The sequence below is a fragment of the Pteropus vampyrus genome, unplaced genomic scaffold (genome assembly GCF_000151845.1).
Source record: "Pteropus vampyrus isolate Shadow unplaced genomic scaffold, Pvam_2.0 Scaffold143, whole genome shotgun sequence".
Taxonomy (NCBI): domain Eukaryota; kingdom Metazoa; phylum Chordata; class Mammalia; order Chiroptera; family Pteropodidae; genus Pteropus; species Pteropus vampyrus.
Genome location: NW_011888924.1, coordinates 3,433,821 through 3,440,860, shown reverse-complemented (window position 1 = coordinate 3,440,860; position 7,040 = coordinate 3,433,821). Strand labels below are relative to the sequence as shown.

The window sequence follows — 7,040 nt, the reverse complement described above, 5'->3', positions numbered from 1 at the left end:
ACAGGGGCGACTCACCGTCTCCCTGCAGGAAGACCAGGCCTATGACCATGCAGAGGGGGTGCACGTTAAACTGCAAGGCGCTCTCCCAGGCAATGCCTCCTCGGTACAGGCCGAGCCAAGCACCCGTCATGGCCACCACCGTCAGGCCCAGCAGCTGAGAGAAAGCCACATAGTAGGGCAGCGCTCTGGGGGTGGGCGCCATGCTGGCTTGGCTCTCCATGCTGAGGCGGCAGCTGCAGGAAAGACAGCAGAGCTCAGAGGGGCGGCCCACAAGCTCCAAATGATACATCCGAGGGCCCCCGGGGCCGACCTCTGCCCCTGCCCGCTGCACCCCAGTCCCCCAGGCTCTTTGCTGTCGCAGTAATCACCGTCCCACGTCCGAGACCCCTCCCGCCCCCCACCGTGCTTTCCCACTCAGCAGGAGGGCCCAGCTGTCCCCACTGGCAGTGCCCAGAGTTCCACACGCAAAGATGGTACAAAGAAAGTTCCTCCAAATTCTGGGCCAACGCCTGCGCTTTACTTTCTGTTTCCTGAGGCAGTAGATTTTCTCAGGCAGGGTTCACAGGTGAAGTACACAGAAGGAGTCAATTCCTTAAAGGTACAGGGTTAGTCACGGTTTTCTTCCAGATGGATTATAAAGTACATCTGGGGTGAGAAATGGGGATCCCGCCTTGCCCATGCCTGGTTTTTAACCCTGAAGCTGGCGATGAGATGTAGCCCCCCACCCCATAGCCCCGCAGGCCTGGGCACAGCCCGGAGCTGGCCTCCACCATGCAGACCCCACTGGGGGCAGGAGCAGCCAAGCAGCCTGTCACCCTTCCTGCCTCCCTTCCCCTCCCATCGAGGGCGGGCTGGAAGGGCACTCCTCCCTCAGGTGAGGCTTCCAAAACTGAAGGCACGATAAATGAGACCTCGCGGCTCAGAGCTGATGGGGTGTCCCATACACATCATTTAACTCACACCATCCTACAAGAGAACAAGTATGTTGCTGTTCTCATTCTACAGACGGGAAAATGGCAGCTCGGGCTGGTGTGGGAAAGCCTTGCTCTGGGGGCCGTGTGGGAGCGGGTTTCCTGGTTCCTCTGTTCAGTCCCCCAGCCTGTCCCCACTGTTTCCACAGCCTCATCCAGGGTCAGTGTGGCCTGTGCACAGCTCTTCACCCTGAATCTGTTGGATCTCCTGAACCCCGGCCCAGCCTGGCCCACACGCCCCGGAGGATGGGAGGAGGTGAGGCAGGCGGTGAATGGCAAGGCCTCCATCTGCCTTGCCAAGGTGCTGGCAGAGGGCAGAGCACTGTTTCCCCTCCCTAGGGGAAGGTGGCTGCCTGCCTGCCTCCTCCCCACAGTCCTAGCCTCCCCCAGCAGCAGTGCAGACATCCTGCTTCTTCTTCATTATCAGAATGACTGCCGAGCAGACGTTAGGCTAACAAATTTTGGGGTCACCCCTCTAACATTGAGCACAAGCTCTCTACCCTTACTGCTGAGAACTGGTTTCCAGTTGGCCTGGCCTCGTCTCCCTGGTGACCGGGCTGTCTTTACCCCTGTTCTCTGCCAGCCTGATAACTGTTGACAATGCCACCATTTAAAAGGGGGCAGGGGTGTGATAATACACACTCCCTATGGTAAAACACAGATAAGCAAAAAAAAAAAAAACAAGTAATCAACATTTTGATTTATATCTTTATATCCTTTTCTTCTAAAAATATATACATAGTCTTTTATAGAAACAGGATCATACCAGTTTCTAACCTGCTTTTTTAACTTAATGATACGTCATGAATATCTTTTGTTAAACATTTAACTAGACTTCATTTTTTTCACTAAACAACACGAGGTGACCACCTTCGTGCACTTGTCTAATTAACTCCTAAATGGAGAAATGGAATCCTGAGGTAAGAGCTAGGTTCTTTTTCAGTTTGTTTTTGTTTTTGTTTTTTTTTCTATATGTTCTGTCAAATCATCTTCCAGGAAACACCCCAATGGCAGATGCGAACACCTGTTTCCAGAAGCCCTGGCAGACAATGAACCTCTATGTCTAGAACTCTTGCCTCTGTTCTTATCTGTCACCTCTATACTGGTGACTCCCAAGTCTAGTGCCAGTCTTGTCTTTATCCTCTGAATTCAAACCCCGTTTCTCACTGTCCACCAATGTCTCTACCTGGATATCCTCAAGCACTTCGAACTCAGCACACTCGAAGTCACACTCCTCTGCTGACCTCCCAGGTAGCTAGTGTGGCTATGCTTCTCCGAGTCCCAGCACCTACACCTCGGCGGACAAGCCACCGAATCCTAGGGTTCCTCCCCCAAGTCTCTCGCCATCGCCTCCCTCCCGACCATCTTCACTGCCACCACCCAAGCCCAGGGAGGGGCACAGAGCTTCCTGAGGGCACAGAGCTTCTGCCCTGTCTCTCTACCCTCTTCAATCTGCCTGACCCCCCCGCCCCCAGTGACAGAGACAAAATCATGTGGCCCCACCCACACAAACAGCCATCCACTCCCTGCCAGCGAAACACCAACTCGATGTCCATCTGCAGCCCCAAGTCCACTCAGGGGAGACTGTCCAGCTCCCAGGCTCTAGCAACGCAAGCTGCTGCTGTCATTCCCGCCACCCCACACTGCCCCGTGCCACGCTCCCTGCCCCTGCCAACGGTCACCTCCTCCACTTCCCCAGCCCACCCTCCACCACAACCTGAAACGGGCATTGTGTTCACCACTTTGTCCCCCTCCTCCACGTCCCCAAGGCTGGCCTGGAGCTTACTTACCCTCGTGGGTGTCCTGTCCTGTGAGCTGGTGGGACCTCTGGGCTGAAGCACCCTGCGAGCTCCTTGTAGGCAGACGGTGCGCCTCACTCCTCCCGTGTCCTCTGGGAGCTAATCCTTTGCCCCGACTCTGACAGGCAGGATGCGCCGAAGAGCAATGCTGTCCTCCCCTCCTTGATTAGATTCATCCCCAGAGAGCCCGGGGCGGCCGGAATCTGATTAGCTCTGAATTAGGAAAAACAAAAGGAACATGCTCTGCTGCTGGTGAACCCGCCACAGCTTCTTTCTGCCAAGGGGAGTGAATCGCAAGGACAGAGATGGGAACTCAGGGCCGCCGAGGACCGTCACCCCTGTACCTTGGAGCCACTCGGTGGTAAGGCAAGCCAAAGCCAGCTTTTTTCCCTCCCAACCAATCTCCCAGTGAGACAGGCAGAAATTGGAGTGAGGGTCTCTTCGAATCTGTGATAAGAAGTATGGGTACAAGGAGGACAAAGAGTAAAAGCGGCCAAATATATGGTGACGGAAGGAGACCAGGCTTCGGGGGGTAAGTATTGTTGTACTGTAAAGTGGTACACCAGGAATTCTTACAGTGTTATTAACCAATGTTACCAAATAAATTTACTTTTTTAAAAAAGCTCCTAAAACCCTTGGAATTTACCAAGTGAAGAAAATGATAAAGGTGTCTTATGTTGTGTCAGTGGAGCCCCTAGGTAACCTAAGAATGGGGAGCAGGGAGGGCTGGTTGCCGCAGGAACCAACCCTGAGCGAATACAGGGATGGGCCTTCCGATTTCACCCGCACCCCCTCAGCCTCCAGAGAGGAGAGAGGGGCTGTAGATTGAGTTTAATTGGCCAAGGCCAATGATTTAATCAATCATGCCTGTGTAATGAGGACTCCATAAGAACCCAAAAGGATGGAGTCCAGGGCCTCCAGGTTGATGAACATGTGGAGATCAGGGACACTGGCCCACCCTAGTTCCCTGGGGACTGAAGCTCCAGTGCTCTTGACCCTTACAGACCTCACCCTATGCCCCTCTTCCATCTGGCTGTTCCCGATGTTCTATCCTTTTATAGTAAACCAGGATCTAGTAAGTAAAATGGTTTCTGAGTTCTGAGAGCAGCTCTAGAGAATTAATCGAACCCAAGGAGGGGGTCCTGGGAATCTCTTGTATACAGCCCTTTGATCAGCAGCACATGTAACAACCTGGTCTTGCGATTGGGGGCAGGGAGCAGGCGGTCTTCTGAGCCGCTAACCTGAGGGATCTGATGCTATCTCCAGGAACGCAGTGTCAGAACTGAGCTGAATTGTAGGACACCCAGTCAGTGTCTGCTGAGAACTGGAGAACTGCTTGGTGGTGTTGAAAAGAAATTACACGCTGGAATAGTGCAATGACTATGTGTGGCTGTAACACTCTGCACTGTAAATTTACATCCCGAATGCCCTTGAAAGTCAGAACCCTAATACTGTTTGCACCCCACAGTGGCGGAGTGGAGATGCGTGCTTGTGTTTGCTGGGAGGACAGGGGACCTCGCGGCGAGGGGACCCCTGCTCTGAACTCGGCACCTCCCATTCTCTTATTTAAACTTCTCAAGAACACGACCAGGTTGTTACATGTGCTGCCGATCAATCCCAATTTGATGGATGAAACTGGGGCTCAAAGAGGATAAATGACGTGCCCAAAATTATCAGCAGCAACTAGCTGCTTGACTCAATTGTTTCTTGAGCACTTACTATATGCCAGACACTTTGCTAGAGGCTGGAACTCTACAGGTCAGACATGGTCCCTGCCTTCAAGCGGCTCGTAGATAAGTTGCAGAGCAGAGGCAGATTTTAATGTAGAGGGTAGTAAGGATTCATGCCACGAGTTAAACTCAGGCCTCCGAGAGCTTTTTCCATTGTACACACTGAAGAGTGTCCCCTACTTTAATATTCTCCAGTGGCACGCTCCTCCAGCTCGTCTTTGAGTTGGTTGTCTGTTGCGGTGCGACTCTGTACTTTCTAACACCCAGTCCCTAGGGCAGAGATGTCACGCTTTCCAAATACTGAAGCCGGTCCAGGATCTGAACGTGTGCTTGCCAAGGAAGACACTGAACCGGGGCTGCAAGACAGTCTCTCCCCACCCCACGCCAGTCCTCTTGTGTCTTCCTCATCCCTGGGGGAACCATGCTCCTCAAGCGGTTTAAACCCAAGTCACATGAGCACCGGTGCCCCCTGTGGACTCTCCTGGGAGGAAAGGCAGCAGGGCCAGAACCACTGGTTGAGAGAGAAGGGGTGACAGGAGCGCAAGCTACTTGCAAGATCTTCATGTCAGTTGCTCCAAAGGCAGCTCTCCTGGTCCATGTGGGCTCCAGGTAAACAGGCAACCGGGAGGAAGCCAGAGATGAAGAATGGCATTTTGAATTACGGGAGCCCAAGCTGTCTCTGCCATACCCCCTTCTAAGTCCAAGTATGAGGGGTGACAGGAAAACTCACACCAAGCAAGACCTCGGGCAAGCCTATGCCTTGCCCCTTATAGGAGAGCTCACAGTCAGTAAGATCTAAGTATGAAAAATCCAGATTTACAAAAAAGACAAAGTAGTGAGTGGTTCTGCGCTCTATAGATGATGAACTGAAAGTTTCCTTCAGCAACATTGCTTATTCAGTTCAACAAAATTGACAGCCCATCTTTGTGCAAGGAGGGGCTGCTTCCGATGCTGGGGGATTCGGAGAAGACTTTTCAATGACAGTGGATGGAATCCGACCTATCCACAAACGCGTTTTCATCTGAAACAGTGAAATCGCTTGAGATTCACTCCCTAGTAAGCAAATGCCTTTCGGTCATGCTCCTTCATTTCCCCGTCTGGACAATGAGAACACTCATGCTCTTCCTTCCTACCCAGGTTGGCCCCCCGGGACCCCGGCTGTTCTTGGGCTTCCTGTGTTCCCAGAACAGAAGTTTCAAGGACCTGGAAGCAGCCACTCTTGGCCCCACAGGTTTCCTTTGTCCAGGAGACCAGGGTCTTAGAACCAGAGGGAGCGCATGTGGCCCCTTACACTGCCACCCTCCTTCCTCTGTCAGAGCACAGGATGGGGGTGACAGATCTCTGGCAGCTTCTGGAACAGTCACTCCTCCCCTCCCACATACACCTGAGTCAGACTCCACTTAATGAAATCAGACAGGAACAGGAACTACCCGCAGGGCTCAAACGTGTTAAGCATCACTCTCTCTCCCCATGCTCACTGTGAGTCATTAAAAGGTCACCAGGCTTAATCTCATTATGGGGACCAGACAGACACTGCACATGTCCTACAGCCTAGAAGCCGGGGGCCTGGCCACCAAGCTCCTTATCAACAACAGGGTTTTAACTGAGTTAGAAAAGACGGTGTTGGGGGCCGGGACTAGATCTTTTCCTGATGGGTGAGGCAGGTAAACAGCTCAATTGTCCTAGAATGTCCTACAATGTCCTAGAATAGGAGGAAAGAGAAGGCAAAGTGAGGGCTGAGCTGCTAGGCAGGGCGCTCTGTTACCACTCGCACCAAGGAGCCCCCAGGAAGAAAGCAGAGCTTGCAGTCAGGCGAGGAGCCTGGTTTTCTCAGCACCAGGGCTCCCGTTACTTGTAGGGACCCTTCAGAAATGTTTTGATTTGTGTTAAAATCAGGAGGAAAAAAAAAAATTTAGGGTTGAAGAAAATGTTTTATTTAATTTAATTAATTATTTTTACACCTACAGCACCTGGTCTTCCTAGGCGATCTCCCATCCAAGTACTAACCAGGCTTAGACCCTGCTTAGCTTCCAAGATCAGACAGGACCATATGTTTTATTTTATTTTTAAATCCAGCTTAGATGTTTGCCAACACAGGTGCTATATATATATGTACATATATACATATATACATGTACATATATGTATATATGTATATGTGTGTGTATGTGTGTGTGTGTGTTTGTTTTTTAAATAGATGGAGGGGCCCATGATGGCAAAAGTGCCTAGGGCTCATGTAAGTTACAATGCAGCCCTGGTCAACGGAATGTGATTAGTGACTGTGTGCTCCCAGACAAGCAAGTCCCTTGTCTGAGCCTCCTTCCTCATTCATAAGGCAGGAAGATACTGAGACTATTTTACTGGCCAGAAGCAAAGATTAAGTGGAATAAATATCTACCGTGCCTAGCACAGTGCCTGCAACACAGTACGCATTTAATCAGTAATCTAACGAAAACTAAATCTGGTCTTGATAGGGCCTTAGGAAGTCACACATCAGAAGCTGTTAACACATGAGGTTTAGAGCTACAGAGAGCCAGATA

General features: G+C 51.4%; 1 long non-coding RNA gene across 1 annotated transcript in view; it reads right to left on the bottom strand.

The window, feature by feature from the left end:
• Window positions 1-20: 20 nt before the first annotated feature.
• LOC111744878 overlaps window positions 21-7,040 on the bottom strand; it is a 15,675-nt gene continuing 8,655 nt past the window's right edge. The window contains exons 2-3 of the long non-coding RNA XR_002782371.1: window positions 2,762-2,983; window positions 21-233 (exon numbers count right to left, since the gene is read on the bottom strand). This is a non-coding gene — a long non-coding RNA (uncharacterized LOC111744878). The remainder of the gene's footprint in view (window positions 234-2,761; window positions 2,984-7,040) is intronic.